Below are 9,208 nucleotides of genomic sequence, written 5' to 3'. Positions count from 1 at the left end.
CCCGTCCCCCAGAGAGGAGGCCATACGCGGCTCCCTGTGATCTATTCCCTCTTGTCTTTTTAATGACCCGTGCTTTCTTCTCATATGATTTCTTGATGTCATCCCACAGCTCATCAGATCTTCCGTCATTAGTATGCAGTGCTTCAAATCTTTTCTTGAAATGTTCCCAAAATTCAAGTGGGATAGATTCAATGTCATATTTGGCTCTCTCTGATTTAATTTTCTTCAGCTTAAATGTGGACATATGAATAATTGTTTCACAGTCAGCCTCTGACCTCGTTTTAGCAGCTGATATTGAGCTTCTCTATCATCTCTTCCAATAGATGTATTCAATTTGATTTTGGTTTATTCCATCTGCAGAAGTCCACGTGTACTGTCACCATTTGTCTTGTTATAAAAAGGTATTACATCAATGAAGTCATTAGTCTTGCAAAATTCTATCATGTGATCTCCAGGTTCATTTCTGTCACCAAAGCAATATTTTCTAATTACTGTTCTTTCCCCTTTGTTTCCAACTTTTGTGTTCCAATCAACAATAATTATCAGTGCATTTCAATTGCATGTTTGATCAATTTCAATCATATGATGGTGGTATAAATCTTCAATTTTTGCATCACTATCTTTGGTGGTTGTTGAATAAGTTTGAATACTAGTTGTATTGATTGAGTTTTCTTGAAGGGGCCATATCCTATCACAGACAGCATTGTTCTTTAAGATAGAGCTTATTGTACTTTAAGGTAGATCTTGAAATGTCCTTTTTTGACACTGAATGCAATGTCATTCCTCTTGATTATTTCATTCCTGGAATAGTAAATGAAACGATTGAATGACATCTGTCCATTTCATCTCACTGATGTCTAGAATGCTACTTTTCATGTGTTCCAGTTCACTAGTGACACCTTCCAATTTCCCGAGAGTCATACCTTGTACATGCCAGATTCAGATTGTTAATGAGCTTTGCAGCTCTTCCCACTCAACAGGCGAAGCTCCTGCAGGCTTTCGCTACCTAGGTTCTGCCGCATCCACATCATTATGGTCTGCTCTATTTTGCAAAGGCAGCTCTTTAGTCATGTTTTGATCGCCTTCTGACCTGAGGGCCTCATCTCTTCGTACCGTCTCTGACAATGTTCTGCTTCTTCTCCTGAGGTTTTCAGAATCTGAGGTTTTGATTTTGTCCAGAATTTTTCCTGTGGCTAATTCTTCAGAAGTGGACAGCCTGCAGAGACTGTCCTTCTTCATAATTTGTTCATACTCTGGAAGCTCTACAAAATCTGCTTCATTTGGTTGACCCTACTAGAATATGAAATATCGTGACATAGTTTCCAGCATTGCAGTAATACACAAGGCACCACAGTATGACAAATTGACAGACAGGAGGTGGAAATGCTGCAATAAAATGAAATAGATACCATGCAATAAATGCTGCAATACAATGGGGCAAAAAGGGAGCCTACAAAGAATACTTATCAAATTTTAAAGCAATCACCACATCTGATGCTGCTTTTCAGTCTAAACTAAATTTCCATTAGCCAGTTAGAAGAAGGGATCACTTCCAAAATCACTGAGGACATGCTCTAAGTGTAATTTGTAAGACAACAGCTTAGAAAAACTTCTAGATATGTTCTTAGAAATGCATATTTCTGGAACCTGGGTCGACAGAATCACAATTTCAGAAGATGGGTTCTCAAGGTCCTACATCATTAATGGATTGTCTCATGAAGATATTTTGTTCATGAGTAGGAATCATAGTGAGTTCTTTCTTTCTTTTTAAAATTATGTGCTAAATGCTTAAAAGCACTCCTGGAAGATAATAGGAACCATCTTCTAATTCAGATAACTCAAAAACAGATGGATGAACTGGTAAATGACATCCTTTCCCTCCACTATGAACAAATAATACAGCCTCCTGAATTGTAGATTTTCCTGAGATTTATCCAGTAGAATATAGCTCTTTAAGATAAGTTTTCTCCCCACCCTCAATTTTTTTCCCTTTACAGCCTTTTTTGCTTTATCCAATTTGTCATTTCAAAATGCAGTTAGGACCTCTGTGATAGTCTGGGTAGACTAGAGAAACAAATCCATAGAAACTCATATGTGTTTATGAGTATATGTGTATAAGACAGAGTTTTATCTAAAGGGTAATTAACTGTACATTAACAAAGCAGCCCAACCCAGCCCAGTCCAGTCCAATATCCATAAATCTGATATTAGCTCATATGTCTGATACCAATCTATAAAGTTCTCTTCAGACTCATGAAAGACATGCAATGGGGCCAAATGCAGGATGATCACAGGCCAGTGGGTAGAAAGTCTTTGGATCCAGTGGCGGCTTAAGGATCTCAGTGCTGGCAGGGATCTCCACGTGGCTTCACCAGCACCCAGGGCTGGATCAGGGTAGGTCCATGTAGTTTCTCCTCAGGGATGTCTCACAGGAAGTCAGTCTTGTCAGTAGAGTGTATCCAAGGGATTCAGTAGAATAGAGAGAGGTGTCTCCTACCTCCAAGGAAGAAATACTGGATTTCCCAGAATTCTCAGGAGATGGTCATACCCACACAGAAGCCTCATTGGCTACGACACTACTAGGCTAGACTCTACCCTTTCACTTTTAATCCCCTCAAGTCCCAAATTGACACCAGATTATGTAACTACCACAACTTCAATAAATATTTTCCACAATGGTTAAATAAATATTTAAAATAGTCTCAAGAAATGACTTACTCCTAAGTCAAAATCTGGGCAGAAATAAATGGGACTCTGTGTAAAGTATATAGGGTGCTTCCTATGGTAATAATTTATTTTAGAAGGCTAGTGCCAAGGAGTTGGAAATTAAAGATATCTCAAATGTTCAACTCTTCCAAGATGCTGTTCTTCTCCATCGCTCCCACCTGCTCCTCCCAACTGCCCACTCTGCCGTTGAGTATATTCCCTCACATCCCTGAGTTCTGCAATTCTTGGCAACATCCCATAGAAAGACATGGGATTTTGCCTAATACATCCTCACACAGTAGTGGGTGTCGTTCACATTTTCTTACCCTCAGATTGTGGACCGAACCACCCTATATACTTTACACAAAGAGCCAAAAGTCTAAAACGTCCCACAAAGTCACTGCAGATCTTGCTTCTGCCAAAACTTTGTAGGGAAATAGGGGTATGGTTTCCCAGAATTCATATATATACCATTTAAGGAAACGAAGAATTGTGTCTGGAAAAACACACTATATTAAAGGTAAAGTCAGAGACAGTCGCAAAGAAACAAATGGTGTGGCTCTCATAGCAACCCTCTAGAAAGGTCAGATCTTGTCCATAGGATCGATGAGTGTGCATCGGATTGCTAACCACTGGGTACGTGGTTTGAAACTACCAGCTGCTCCACAGGAGAAAGAGGAAACATTCAATTTCCACCAACACAGCCACTGGAAACCATGCAAATAATTCTTCTCTGACATACAGCAGCCAGTCATGTGGTAGCAGTGAAGACTTATTCCACATATTAATATAAATTCAACAGGATACTAGTGTACTTATGAATTTTACTAGTACTACTGCATTGAATTGAATTATTAAAATGATAAAAACTAAATATGTGGTGTCAAATGAAATTTAAAAACTTGTATCATTGGGAAACACTATTCCACTTTACTTACAACCAAGTTAGAAATGGAAGACAGATTAAAAGTGTTAAGAAAAATAGAAAATAGTCACTGAAAAGTCTGCTTTGATAGAAAAATTTTAAACCAGATAACTTTCAAATAAGATGTAATTAATTTAGTGAGTTACGCCTTCACTCTCTACTGAAAAATAATGGTATCTGTGATATGCACACATAACATTTAGAGAAAAATAAGATCAACACAAACTCTAGAAATTATTTTACCAACTATTTTGATAACTGATGTCATTTCTATCAACTGTGCTATGGGTCTATGTGACTAAAAAATAATTAGATAAATCAGATATTCTCAATCTATGCCTTAGTAATAACTTATCCTCATATCTAATGTATTTTGGAGAGACCTGACTTAGAAATTAGCCAAGTAGCATAAGCGAGCTTATAAATGGAAGTGGGATTAAGATGGGAAGAGCATAGCATTGACTCAGGATAGAGCATGGACCAAAGATGGCATGAGGGCTGGAGTGAAGGTTCTAGGTAAGGTTTGCTGAACATTATTTTTGGTCATAAAAACAGTCTTTAAACTTTTTTATTTTTGCATTAATATTTTTAATTAGAGTTAACCTTATCACATAGAGTTTCATTTTAAACATAAAAGGTCTATAATAAAGGACTCCCTCTGTATTAAAAATAAATGAGGCAGCTATTCTCTAAAAGTTAACATATACACATAAAGGATAAGGTCAAATTACTGCATAAGTAACTATAAAAGTTCATAAAAGATAAATACAAAAATATCAAAATTTTAAGCCCAATGACCAAAGGGAAGTGGAGTTAAACAAGATGATTTTTTGCTTAGTGCTATGGAGTTCCCTGTCTTCATAGAAAGCTATGATCAACACCAACCTTTCAAAGGATTTTTTTGAAATGCATTCAAATATGCAAATATGACCATGTGATTTAAAATTTGTTTAGGGTGGGAAAAATTCCACATAGCCCAAGAGGGAGATGCCTGCCTTAAGCTAGCCCAGCTCATGACACCAGCTACTGTAATTATAAAGCTAATTATCCTTGACCTGACATGTACTAACCAATCTGACTCCTGGCTAGAATTTGGCTTCTCAAAGATATTCTTCCTGTGGCGACCCAGTGCCCAGAACAGTCGTCATGAACATCTCAGTTATACAGCTCATTACAAATCAATAGTTATGATTTTCATTTATAAAATCTTTGAAATATAGATATTGTGAATTGACTTCAATTCATGCTAAGAAGTAAGCCTATCTAAACTATCCAATGCATCAAGCTAGGATTTTCCTTTTTTGATTCCTCTTTCTCAGAGTTAATATGCCCTCAACAAAATGCAAAAACCTGAGTGTTCATTTGATGGATTTTTATTTTAAAAACTAAAGTCACAAGTATATAACTCCCAAATTGATATATCAAATACTTTTGACTATCTAAAAAGTCATTTCATTGTCCTTTTGAGTCATTCTTCCCAAGGAAATGGGGACCTTTTGTTATTATATCACCAAAGATTAGTTTCACCTCTTCTATAATTTGTGTACTTCCTACAAATGTAATCATTGTGGGTGCATCACTCTTTTATTTATATATATATTAGTAACTCATCATTTTTTTTGTGACAAATGCTAGTACGATGGTGTCACATGTATCATCAAAAACAACATTTTAAGATATGTCTTGAACTATGATGTTGTATGTAATAAAATAATATCTCCACCTACAGGGAAGAGAAAATCATAAAATTATTATTCACATTTACCAACCAACTATTAAAGGTAATGAAGAAGAAATTGTGAAACTCTAATTTAGTCTGAAATTAATCAAATGTGCAATCAAGATGCATTGACTGTTACTAGTCATTGAAATGTTACTGTTGGAAACAATGGGGACAGAAAAATAGCTGGGAGATAGGGGCCTAGTGATAGAAACATAACTGGATATTGCTTGATAGAATTTTGAAAGAGCTAAACACCTCTTCATTGCAAGTAACTTTTACTAATGACATGAAGTGGAATTATACATAAGAACTTCCCCAGATGGAATATAAAAGATTCAAATTGATTATACCTATAATTAAAAATGGAGGAATAAACTTAGTATCATCAAAACAAGGTCTGGGCCCAACTGTGGAACTAATCACAAATTGCATATATGAAAATTCTGGCTGAAGATGAATAAAAAATTTTAAAGCCCACCCTAGCCAAAATAGGAACTTGAGTAGATCCTATTGAAATTAATAAACTGTCTTAAGGGCAGCTTTGATTAGTGATAGAACACTAAAATTAGGCAATACAATTCATTATAGATCACATCAAGAACATCAGGCATGGAAAAGTAAAATGTCTTGAAGAAGAAAAGATGAGAGTAGAGTTGAGAAAACCCTCTGAAAGGACTTCTGAATGTAGAATGGCTAAGGAACATGGAAGAAATGATGAAGTAATTGAGCTGAGCATAAAATTTCAAAGAGAAACTCCAGAAGATAAAACAAATAAGTGTAATGAAATGTGCAAACGCCCAAATTCAGAAATCAACAAAAAAGAAAGAAAGAAAACACACTCAGCTCATTTCAAGCTGCAATAACTGAAGAAAAAAATCAAGTAGAATGTTGCAACATTGAATGATTCTAAAATATTGAACAAAGCAGGAAGCATCAAAACAAGATTACACAGAGCAATTGTATCCAAAATAATCAATCGGCATTCAACCATTTCAAGAGGTAGCACATGATCAAGAAGTGATGGTATGGAAGGAAGAAATCCCAACATCATTGAAGGTATAGTGAAAATTAAGGATCTAGGAATTAATGGAATACCAGTTGAACTGTTTCCACAAATGGATGCAGCAATGCTGGAAGCACTTATTAAACTATGCCAAGGAAACTTGGAAGACAGTTACTTGGGAAACCTACTGGAAGAGATCCATATTTCTGAACACTACAAAAATATGTGACCCAACAGAATATGAAAATTTTCAAATAATATTAATATCGCTGGCAGGTATACTTTTGCAAAAGAAAAATCAAAATTGGATGCAGTGGAGAGGGAGCTGCCAGAATGAAATTCAAAAATGAACTTGGAACAAGGAATATCAAAGTTGAAGTCAGAAGGATCTTGGCTGAAATCAACGAATCCCAGGAAAACATTTAATTAATTTAAAGACATTTATTAATTATAAAAGACATTCCGTAACAAGCAATGGTTAGCAATGCAAATAAATGGTCTTTTAGAGGATTGAATGATACTCATGTACAACCTGTGCAGGCATCAAGAGACCGTTGTTCCAAGGAGAAGAGGGGCTACTGCATGGCGTTAAGTCAGGAGGGTGTGCATCAGGCCTAGATCCTTCCACCACATGTATTCACCCTGTATACTGAGCATGAAACCGAAAATGCTGGACAGTATGAAGAATCATGCAGCTCCCGTAATAGAGGATGTCTCTCTCCTTAACGACTTATAATACGCACACGCAAAAAAGTAGAACCAACGTGCTCCTTCGGAGCAAGGGTACAGCGACTGTCTCACATAATTTGGACATGTAATTATGAGGTATCAGTCCCTGGTCAAAGGTATCATGTGTGGTTAAGTTAAGGTTCGGTGAAAAAGAGGAAGACCCTCAATAAGACAAACTGACACAGTGCCTGCACCAGTGGGCTCAGCTAGAGCAAGGATGTGAGGATGCAGTGGGCTGGCCGTGCCGCATTCCTTTGTCCAGTACACGGGGCCGCAATGACTTGGAGCTGACTGTGTTCCGTTTTATTGACTCCTTTATTTTAACTCTACTTATTATTTCTCTTCATTGTAAAGAACTTCTCCAGCACTTCTTATTGGGATGGTTTTGGTGTGGTGGATTGTCTAATATTTAATTTATCTGAAACAAGTCTATGCTTGTATTCCCTGGATATAGTTGAGATTCGGATGCCACTCTACCATTGTAAAACATACAGAGATGCAAACAAGATGATACTCAAATGTTCCCCTCCTACGTATTCTAGGTTTTCTCTGCAAATTGAATTTTCAATAGATTGACTATTATGTGTCTAAATGTGTTTTTATTTGCATTTATTTTGCATGGGTTTCATTGATTTTTTTTCAATCTGGAAGTTTATGCATTTCATGAAATCAGAGGATTTGCAGTTTAGTTATCTGCTGCTGCTATAACAGAAATACTACATGGATGACTTTAATAAACAGAAATTTGCTTTCTCATAGTTTAGGAGACTGGAAGTCTGCATTTGGAGTGGCTCTAGGCTAGAGGAAGGCCCTCTTCCCTTTTGCACTATGCATTTCAATCTCTAACAAAATCATTCTAATTTCTCCACATCTGTGATTACATTAACACACATGAATATGCTACATTAATTCTTGATATGGTTCTATAAGGCCTTAAAACTGTCGTGAATTTCATTTTTATTCATAGAATTAGTATATTTCTTTTGATCTGCCTTGTTTTGCTCTGGTATATTTATTTCCCTCTCCATCCAGTGAATGTTTCTTTTAAGACATTGTAAATCTCTTTTAAGTGTATTAATCCAATTTATTAAAACATAATTTACATACTATGCAATTCACCATTTCTTAAGAGTACAAATAGAAGCTTTAAAATATATTTATGGAATCCTAAAAATACTCTTGGAACATTTCATTTTAGAACATTGCAAAATCATTTGTCAAGATTATTGCTGCCAGCCCTCATTCCCACCTCAAGTCCAGACAACAATGAACTTATTTTCTATTTTGCAAATGTCTCTCTTGTAGATATTTTCTATGAATTGTGTAACATTTTTCATGTAGCTTTTTCTCTAAGAATAATGATTTTTTAAATATATCCATAGCATATAATAATTTGTCTCTTTTGATACATTTTTTGTTACTAGTTAATGAATTATTTGGACTTTTTCACTTTTCTTTTATGAATAATACTGCTAAGAAACAATATGTAAAACCTATGACATAGACATGCATTTCACCTACCTTATGTAGATTTCTAGGAGTTGGCTTAGTAAATCACCTGGGAAACTTAAGTTTTACCTATTAAGACTGATAGCTTGATTTACAAAAGGATTCCATAATTTACTTTACAATTAATAAATTCCAGTTTCTCTACACCCTAGTTTTCAGGTAAACAGCTTTTGAATTTATCCCTTTTTATTAGAGCCCTTCGAGTATGTATATAATAGCATCAGCTATGCTTTTGAATATCATGGTCTTAAATATCAGAGTTGTTCACTATGATTTTGTTCTCATTTTGGTAGCATCTATCGCTCCGTGGATCCATCAGCAATATTCACAGAAGCAGCAGTCAAGCGATCCAATAACACATTGCATTGAATTAATCTGCTGCAAAAGACTTCTTTAAAGTGTTGAAAAGCAAGGTTGTTACTTTAAGGACTAAGGTGAACCTGACTCTGCCATCACACGTTAAATTGCCTCATATGCATGTGAAAGTTTGACACTGAAGAAGAATGAATGTATTTGAATTTTGGTGCTGGCAAAGAATATTGAAAGTGCCAAGAACTGCCAAATGGACAAGCACATCTGTCTTGGGAGATGTACATGAAGAAGGCTCCTTGGC

Source organism: Echinops telfairi, unplaced genomic scaffold (assembly GCF_000313985.2).
Source record: "Echinops telfairi isolate 266 unplaced genomic scaffold, ASM31398v2 ScPeMD7_7468;HRSCAF=8506_0, whole genome shotgun sequence".
Taxonomy (NCBI): Eukaryota; Metazoa; Chordata; class Mammalia; order Afrosoricida; family Tenrecidae; genus Echinops; species Echinops telfairi.
The sequence above is the reverse complement of the archived record's forward strand: the minus strand, read 5'-3'. Positions refer to the sequence as shown.